This window comes from Simochromis diagramma, unplaced genomic scaffold, assembly GCF_900408965.1.
Source record: "Simochromis diagramma unplaced genomic scaffold, fSimDia1.1 OVJJ01000603.1, whole genome shotgun sequence".
In the NCBI taxonomy this organism is placed as follows: domain Eukaryota; kingdom Metazoa; phylum Chordata; class Actinopteri; order Cichliformes; family Cichlidae; genus Simochromis; species Simochromis diagramma.
The window spans coordinates 12348050-12357899 of record NW_024387414.1 but is presented as its reverse complement, the minus strand read 5'-3'; positions in this window follow the sequence as shown (position 1 = coordinate 12357899).

The following is a 9850-nucleotide window of genomic DNA, read 5'->3' as shown; positions in this document are numbered from 1 at the left end:
CACTGCGGGGATTGAAACACAGGCAATTAAAAGGCAGATGTAGCCAGGCCCAGGTGGACTGAAGGAGTGATAACAGAAGACAGAGTGAGAGAGTTTAGCAGATATTATAACATCCTCCAAACTAGTAGAGAGAAGTAGGATCCTAAACACGATGAGAGCTTTTGATGAATGTATAAGTAAAGTGAAGTTGCTGCCTCTATGAGTAAATTCAAATTCCATCTACTCCTTTGTTGTTGCTCAATTGTTTCCCTATGAAAGACTTGCATATCTAGAGCTGGGTGTTTCCCAGGGAAACATCACCTGTAAAATCTTGAACTCTTATATGGGGTTTGGTGTGAACCTCTACAGTATTTCACAGTGGACTTAGTAACACCAAACAAAGTGCTAACTGTATCCTTAGAATACTGCATGTGCCTGAGTATTGAGATTTCCTGGAGTGTTATTTTGACTTGACTAGCATGCAGGACACAAAGGCACAGCAAATAAAAGGTGAAGTCAAACACTGGTAGAAAAAAGCTACTCTAAGCTTTTTCACAGGATTTTCCTAGAGGACAAGGTGGAACAGAGAGTCTGCATACAGAGTGAAACAGAGGTGAGGGTGGGAATGCAGCATAAGGTGTGTAGTTTATACTAAGTAAGTAAAATGTATTTATATAGCACTCTTCATAGATAAACATCACAAACTACTTCACAATAAAACCAGAAATATAAATAAAATAATAATATAAAACAATGAAAAAATTAATTAAAAGCTTGTTTGTATAGAAATATCTTCAGCTGCTTTTCAAAAGAGTCTACACAACGTAAAGACAACAGAAGAGAATTCCACAGCCTCGGTGCCAGAAAAGCTCGATCCCCACGTGTTTTGAACCTAGTACGTGGGACGAACAGTAACTTCTGACCTGGAGACCTAAGTGCTTGGGAAGAAGCATGAGGTTTCAACAGGTCAGAGATATACTGGGGAGCTTCACCAAAACTGGAGTAATATGTGACCTCTTGTTAGTGCCAGTTAAAAGTAGATTTAAAAAAATATTATGTTTTACAGGTAATAAATAGTTCTCTTTATTAAAGAGTTGACAAATCATGAAACATGAAGAAAGAGTAATTAATCCTAGTTTAGTTAGTCCTATTTTTATATTATATAATATATATTACATGGTTTGCCAATGTTAAAACGTTTTTTGTTCATCATTTACATTTACATTTGGTTTTAGGTTTTAAGGATGCTGGGAATTCGTGTTGTTTAAACACCAACACAAAAACCTAAGCCTACATGTAAGTCGCTTTCCAAAATTCAGCAACAGTGTTACACGTCGCTAACAGTTCCACATTTTCTCCCTCTGTACCTGGACAGTGCCTGCATGCAGCACCAAAGGACTCAGCGAGCAACATCTGTCTCGCCCTAGTAGCACCTGTCCCTCTCATCCTCTTTAGTTGCCTCATCCTAAACTCATCATCATATTCTGTGTCATCATTTACTTTTGTTTGTGTTTGACATGGTTTGTGGTCTTGCCACACGTGTCACAAACTGCGTCCTGGCTCCATTTATGATTAAGCGAGTGAGTGAGCGCACGTAAACTCTTTAGATGCATTTTTACAGCCATTTTTCACAAACAACTATGACAGGTGGAAGAAGTAGTTGTTCCTAACAGTCATTCAGACGATCCCAATAATGTAGTTACTTTCCACTGTGTTCCTGTTAAAGATAAATTTACCCCAAATTACTTAAATATCTATATTTTAATATGAGAATCGATTCTAGAACATAAATATGTGCTAACGGAGGAATCAATATTTCACTGTCGATCCGCACACCACTATTAGTTAGTAAGTCAACACACAGCAGTCCAAAGTCTTGGAGGTATACCTATCCTCCTCTCTTCCGTCCTTCCTCTTTTGAGCAGCACTGTTTTTGCTAGACATAATTTACGATGATACTGCACCCATAAATTGCTGTGTAAGACACTTGCGAAAAACACAGTAAACAAATTGCTGTAGAGTTGACGACAACAAGTTTGGGGGCATTTTGCACAAATGTTAGAGAGCAAGATCAGGATAATCATGTCTACAGCACCCTACCATAGGAATTTTAACTTGCTAAATTAACCTCAGCTGCAACCCTTTAAGTAGAAGATGATGTGAGAGTGCTTACAACCAGTCTATTCTTTGCATTATGTTTGTCATAAGAGGTCTTTTGTGAAGAAACCAGTTTTTTTGTTTTTTTTAGAGGGACTTCAAAAAGACTACAAAAAGAAAGAAAAGTGTTGTCTAGATTATATTCTGGTTTTGATTGTTTTGTAGTCTTAAATGATAGCTGTAGACATACAGATCGCAAAAAGAAAAACAAAGTGTTGCATTACAGTAAGCAGCTCAGCAAAACTATTGTGATTTATAGTCAGACAAACTCTCATTTATGCTAATGGAGCATAGCTAATGGGGAAGACTGAACACAGTCTGTATCAAGTAATCACAATTTGTTCCCCTTATATTTAACTGGATTGGGAGGTCTGGATTTCAAAACACACATGCAGTGGACTCTAATTAAAGCTGTGAAGTATCTCATGGAAGAATGAACAACGGGGTAATAGATGTTGTGGCAGCGCACCATTTACAGATAAAGAAACCTAAACCTGAGTCTCTGTTGCTGTTGTGGGTGTATACTGTATAAAAGTAAATTGATAGCATGCATGATACAGTGTCGAAAGGAAAAGGGATCTTTTTAGGACCTATTAGACTAATTAATTAATTATTAATTATTAATTAGACTAAACCTATTAGAAAAAAAATGTACTGTGCATTTGAAAAAAATGCACAGTACATTTTTTCTCTTTCTTTTTTGTTTTATTTTGGTTATGTTTTAGATTAATTATTTTTTTCTATTCAAACCTCACAAAATGTGTACATAAAAACTGGAACAAACAAAAAGGCATGGTATAGTTTAAAATCTGAAATGAGTACTTGGAAAAGTGGTACTATACTTTTGATAACTGCAATGCATGTAAAGGATTTCAGTCTGTTCAGCAGAGCATGTAAAGCCATTTATATGTTGGCGCTATAGCCCTGAAATTCAAACTTTCATCAACAAATGTTAGGAGACCTGGGTCGTCGACCCAGAGTTTGGAGTTTAAATTATTATTGAACTTTGATTTTGATATTATTTATTATTTCTAGTCTTTTGGTTTCTTAGAGTTCTGGTTTCTGTCTGTGTTCCTTAGTTGTTGTCTCCCCTTGTCAAGCCTGCGTCTCTGTGTTTTGTTTCCTGTTTTACTTTGAAGGTCCATGTCTTATGTTAATGTGTATGGTTTTGCTTCCCCTGTCTCGATAGGCCTGATTTGTCCCTGCTGTGTTTCCCTGCAGCCTCTCATTCCCTGATAGCTCCCTGTGTGTACTTAAGCCCCGTGTTTTCTTTAGTCTGTGTTACGATCTACCCTCATCCTATGCTGTGTGTTCTGGTTATCTGTGTAAGTTTATTTGTATTCTTAGTTTGGTTACATTTGAATTTGGCATTAAAGCTTGTTTTGAGTTCATGATTTTGCCCCAGTGTCTCTGCACATTGGGTTCTCCTTTCCACCACTCCTGCCTGCACACAGCCTTCACATGACAACAAATAACTGTCATAAACTTCTTTAACAATGAGAAGACTATGAAACCTTAGTTTGCCCCTTAAAAATGCTGTAAATGCTCCTTAAAATATGTTTTGCCTTCTTAAATCATCATTGGTTGCACTTATTTTGATAAAATTCCTTGCAGCTAGCAGACAACAGACTGTGACTATTAATTGGTAAGAAAAACAAAAAAGGCCGCACAGACACAACAAGACGGGAATTAAAAAGTAAAGTATAAAAGTATAAGTTCACTAAATTTAGTTCTTTTAGGCAGTCATTTTAAAGCTAAAACACACTGTCAAAAAAATCGATTAGGGGTATATAAAAATCTAAAAGCAATATCAGTAGACTTCGGGAGACATGCCTAATAACAACTTGCAACTAAAAGAAAAAACTTTTTTATAGCTATCATATTTGTGTTATTTGCTTAACGATGTCCTTAAATAAACTGGTGACCCGTTTAGGGTGTACACCTCCTCTTGCCCAGTGACACTTACCCTGAAATGGGTTGAGGGAACAGATGAAACTAAAACTAAACTGAGTTGACTTGACTCTACTTTCCTCTCTTTTGCCTTCTTATCTACAGGGGTTTTCCTGTGAAACACGTTGCTCACCAGCTGCTCTTCATTGCCTGCAGTCACTTGTGTGGTGCCTCCTTAGTTCACCCCTTGATCTGTCATGTTATCCTGATCCCAACTCACCTAACTGCTTAACTACTATATCCCACAGCTAGAAACCCCCCACTTCACTTATGTTTCTTTCATTTTAATTTCTATTCAACTTTCCTTGCATGTCTCCTTTTTCCCACATTTGCCTCTCCTTGTACTGCTTTTCAGTCCCCCAACTTATTGCTTCTCCTCAAACCCATACCTTCATTTAAAGCCCCCCCCCACACACACACACACACCACCAACAGTCCCAGCCCTTACCATCTAATAACTCAGTAATGGTAGAGTTGGTCTACAGTGCCCCAAGCTATCAGCTTTTATAGCTCTAATTGTTTCTTCTGTGCTGTTACTTCTAAAGCTGCTGTCTAGTGAATACAAATTGGCCACAGAAGGGAGCAACATTGAGCACCGATCCAAGACTAATCTCAGATATTCTCAGCGGACACAGAGTCAAAAGAGGAACCTAATAACATGATACTTGTGATCGTGTGGATGAGTTTCAGGGGGGAAAAAAGAAACTCAATCATCTGAGGTCTTTATTATCTCAAACTTCAGTGTGTGCATTGTAAAATCTTATTCACTTCTATCTCTTCCCACTCCTCCACCCCGTTTTACTTATTGTCACAATTTCCAGTGGTAAGGGATTAACATTTAATATACTCTCCTGTCAAGGATTATAGAACAGGTGACACATTTTCATTTGGAACTCACTCCATCAAAGAGGAAGCACACAGACACAGCATGCAGCAATATTTGATCTAGGATTACTGTAAAGAAAGAAAAATCACAAATGATACGAACAATTATGTTTGATTTAAGCTGCTTTTCGGGATTTTTTTAGTGCGCCTCAACTGGATTAAACCATTTCTCACTGATACATTTGGGCACGTTAAAGTCGCAAAATGTAGCTCAAACAACAGCTTTTAATAAATACTCCTTGCAACAGATGTGAGAAAATATGTCCAGAGAATAATTTAACAAGTCTACACTCTGTATACCATAAATCTGACTGGCAGAGGGCCTATCTGAATGACAAAGCATATTATCATCTTGTTTGCTCTGCGTTTGGAGTCATAACTCTCCAGCAGTCTCAGCTCATCAGTGGTGTCAGACTGTATGAAAAGAACCAAAGTCTCTTGACACCATAAGTGTGGGTTTCACTGCTTCACTACCACAGATAACCACACGACAACAAAACCAGCCGGGGTATCACTCTCCACAGGCCAAAGGCTAATTGGTTAGCCTTCAGCCTGCGTCAGTGAATGGCAAGGCTTGTGGATAATCACAGGCTATCAAAGAGCTCATATTTACAAAAACTGAGCAAAGTGAGGCGGCGCAGCCACTGGATTAGGACTACTTAGTCTTCCTTCCTTCCTTTTTAGTTGTTTAAATTTAAATGTATCATTTAAATGTGTTCAGAAATGTATATTGAACACTATTTACACCTGCTAAACCACATGTAGAATAAAGCAGGACACACCACACCCTTCCACACCCTGTACTGTTTAATTTCTCCATTTACTTTTGAAAATTATCATCTTCTGTCCAGTCCACAACTGAAAGACTATCTGAGTTGATGTAAATAATGATAAAGTCATTCAAGATGCCCAAACTTATTACACTGAGCCCACAGCAGCAAGCTAACCAGTGTTGAACACAGGTGGAGTATTTTATTTCACCTTAAAAACATTTTCACAGATGCTTAAATGTGGATTTGATTTGAAGCATAGAATAGCATTGACTTTTTTTTTTTTTAATCTAACGCCACTATTGAGTCTGCATTTTATTCTGAGTCCAGGTTTTCTGTTTGCAGTAAAACTCGTGCAGGTGTAGTCTTCTTCTACTTCATTTATTCTTACTGTAACATTAGAGTATATGTTGCAATATTCAGTATGAAAAAGTGGTGAAAATAGATACTAGATTTATATTTTAATCAGCTGCGGTCTGCAGATGGTTCTGGTTTAAAACCATTTCAGGGTTTGACCAGTGGGTGTATGAATTAAATTTGAACTGATGAGAGGCCTGTGGAGAGGTGACTGGCCAGACTTGAGACGTTGCTGAAGAGCTGAGGACTCCGTAACATGGCACTGAAAAAAACATTTGAGTTTCCATCAGGCTATTTCGGTGATACTTTTAATTGGTGCTGCAAAATAAAGAAGTCCTGAGGTCAAAATAAGTTTTTTTCCAAAAAAACCCCCCAAAAAGCTGCAACGGTCACTCCAATTTATAAAAGTGGAGATGAACATCTGTTCACCAATTACAAGGAAAATTTACTACTTTTCAAGTTGCCAAACGATGAGAACATTTTTTTTTTAAAGTTTTACCAAAGATTTGAATTTTCAATTCATTACAAACGGACAACAATGAAAACACTGTGGGGTTTGTATTGTCTTTTTAATAAAGCATCTGACACATTATTAAAAGCAAGAGGTGTGTGGTATTAGAGGAACTGCACGTTAGAGCAGGGCGATATGGCCAAAAATATATATCACGATATATATTTGAACATTTGCGATAACGATATAACTGACAATATAATTTCTGCGAGACAAAATACAACTCCACAACTTTACTAGCGCAAAAAAACCCCCATCCATTTATTTTACTTGAACAAACAGCTGTTTTTTTTATGTGCATTAAAGCTATATAAATATTTAACAGTGCAAATGCAAATTCCTTGCTGAAAGTTTAGTAGAAATGGGCTGACATATCCTGAGCATAACCATGTATAATATCCACTGAAGTTAAAAAGAGGTGCTTTGCTACATTAAACTGCAGTGTGCCAGATAAAAAAGTCAAATATGTATTTTTCGGACCACAAGGTGCACGGGATTATAAGACACGTTAAGCGAAACAAAGTAGTCAGATAAATCAAACTTTATTCAACTCATTCTTCTTGCTTCCTCCACTTCTGTACCATTGATTCATTAATGCTTTATTCTATCACAGCTGCTCTATTCCCATGTTGTTGCAGTATATTAATGACTAACCTCGTATTGTGGATGGATTATCTCAGTTGTTCTCCTGACTGAAATTTGGTCCGTTTACAGCATCCTGCCATGCTATTGCATTTGTCTAATCATCAGGAACCTTCACGTTAACTTTTATCGAGTGGAAAAGTGTTAGCATTCATCCTCCAGCTTCACTGTTTATGTTATGCTAACACAGCTGTGTCGCTAGCGATCACGTAGCACATCATTATATACCACCTAGCCCAACTTCAGTAACCCTAAAAACGTCACTGCTGTGTAGTTTCCTGTCTTCATTTATGTTGGAAGTGACAGCAGAGCTGTATGTTTGAACTTTTTCAGAAATCTCTCAGTCAGAACATGCTATATCATGTTTAGGTGAAAACTAGCGAAACTAGCGAGCTAACTTCCGCTAATTTCCTGCTAACTTTTAATTCCGTTAAATGTAATAAATTCTGTTTTCATGGATGCCTGGATGTTAAACATCACAGTTAAACCTGGTAAAGCAGCAATGCTGATCGTTTTATTAAAGATGAAAGAATTTAGACAGTTTTAAACTCTCAGTGATGTTCGTTTGACTTCGGGACCTTAAAGTACAGAGTGTAGGACCCAGATTACTCCCAGATTTACGAGCACCTTGCATGTTCTACAAAAAAAATGTGCTTTGTTGTGTATCTGACGGACAAACACCAAACCAGTTCAGTTGCACCATTTTTACAAACCAATTCTGGTTCATCCGTTTCACTCAACAATCTGCTTTCCCCATTCTCATTCTCGCTTACCGCTGTGCTTTTTCAGCACTGCGCATGCGCATTTGATCCATATTCTATCACGATATTTCATTTTCTTATCGTTGCCTAGAATTGTACCGGTATTACCGTGAACGGTATAATATGGCCCAGCCCTACTGCACGTTGAGGGCTACATAGTTACCTTGACGATAAATATCTGTATGTAACAAATATTGTTAAATCCAATTTGCTGACGGTTACTTGTGATCAGTGGTGGCAGGTAATTTTTAATGCAGCATCTGATTGAGCTCTGCAACTGTCACAAAGCATACCAGCTGTTTCTGTGCCGTTTTAAACAAATCTGTCTCGACAGCTAAAGGTAAAGTGAGGGAAATAACGCGACTGTGTGATAGTGTCACTGTCAGTGTTGGAGTAAAATGTAAAAATGCATGGTAGAGAAAGATGTTAGATTATTTTTCAAGGGTTATAACAAATTACAATTGACATGCTGTACAAAAATTTAAGTTAATGCTTATATGCAATTAATTTTATGTGAGAATAGACTATGATTACCTGATTACATGATTACTGTTCGTGTACCATTTGTTTTTTGTCATGTGTTATTTGTTATTTTTCTTCTTTAGTCCTTCTAGACACAAGGTAGTTATAAAAGTCTTCCCATTTAGATCATACTATGTGAAAATAAGCTAAACCTGCAGCCTACGTGTATTTGGTTAGTAATTTGTAGTCTTTCCACTTCTTTTAGCATGTTATATAAAAAAGTAAATGAAGAACTGATTCACTTTTGTAGGCATTTTGTTGTGTTTGTACTGAGTGAAAAAAAAACATAATTATTTTGTGCCCTTCTACACTGTGACTGGAACACCTCATCACCTGCATTCAAGAGCATCAATCCCATTTTAAATGTGCATGGTCTTGTGGGTGTTTTTAACATATCTTTTATTTGGTTCATACATATACAGCTGCAAAAGGTGCACAAAGGCAAAGAAGAGTTAAAAAAATCAAAGGTGGTTGCTTTCGTACAGTGTTTGACTAAAACTAAAACCAACTGCCTTATATTGTCTAGGTCCTCTGGTGCCTCTAAGTAGTATAGGAGCCTGTGTGCTGTGGGATTAGGTAATGGGGTATTACCCACGGATACTTCTTGTCCTGTAAGTTACAAAGTGAGTGCTTTGTGGACATTTTATTTTTATTTGTGTCGGGTCAGATTGAGATCTAAGTTAGCACCTTGAGTTCTGCAACAATGTTTAAGTATAACGTGTGGTGTGTCAATGTAACATCAATATGAATTCATGGATGCAAGGTTTCTAGGCAGAAGCATGGCCTGGCAACAAACCCTCTTCTTCACAACCTGTTTCCCATAATGCATTTAGGTTCTTTTCCTTTTCTAGGAAAATGACTCATGCGCATCTAGCGGGCCAAATGATATAAGAGAAAATATGACTCATCAGTCTAGGTCTCCTTTCTGTCCATTGTTCCATTGTCCAGTTCTGACATTTACATCAGAGTTATATGTACTGTTGGTGCAGGACAGGTTCAACATTTGTACTCTCACAAGTCTGCAGCCCCATATACTGCACAGTTTATTTGAAGCCTTATCGCCAGGATTAAGGTTTTCATATGTTTCTGCTACATTATCTTTAATAAATGTTATTTTCGTCACTTATGAGTGTACACTCTCAGCCAATCAGATTACTAATTAATTTCAGAATTTACACTGAGTCTTACTGATGGCAGCATTATGCTGTGCAATTTTTTTCCCTCCAATTCTCTAGGGCTTTTTTTTTAACCTAGTCATGTGTCATGTCTGTAATATAATATGTATTAGCCCAAGAATAAAGTGAGTGTAACCTTGA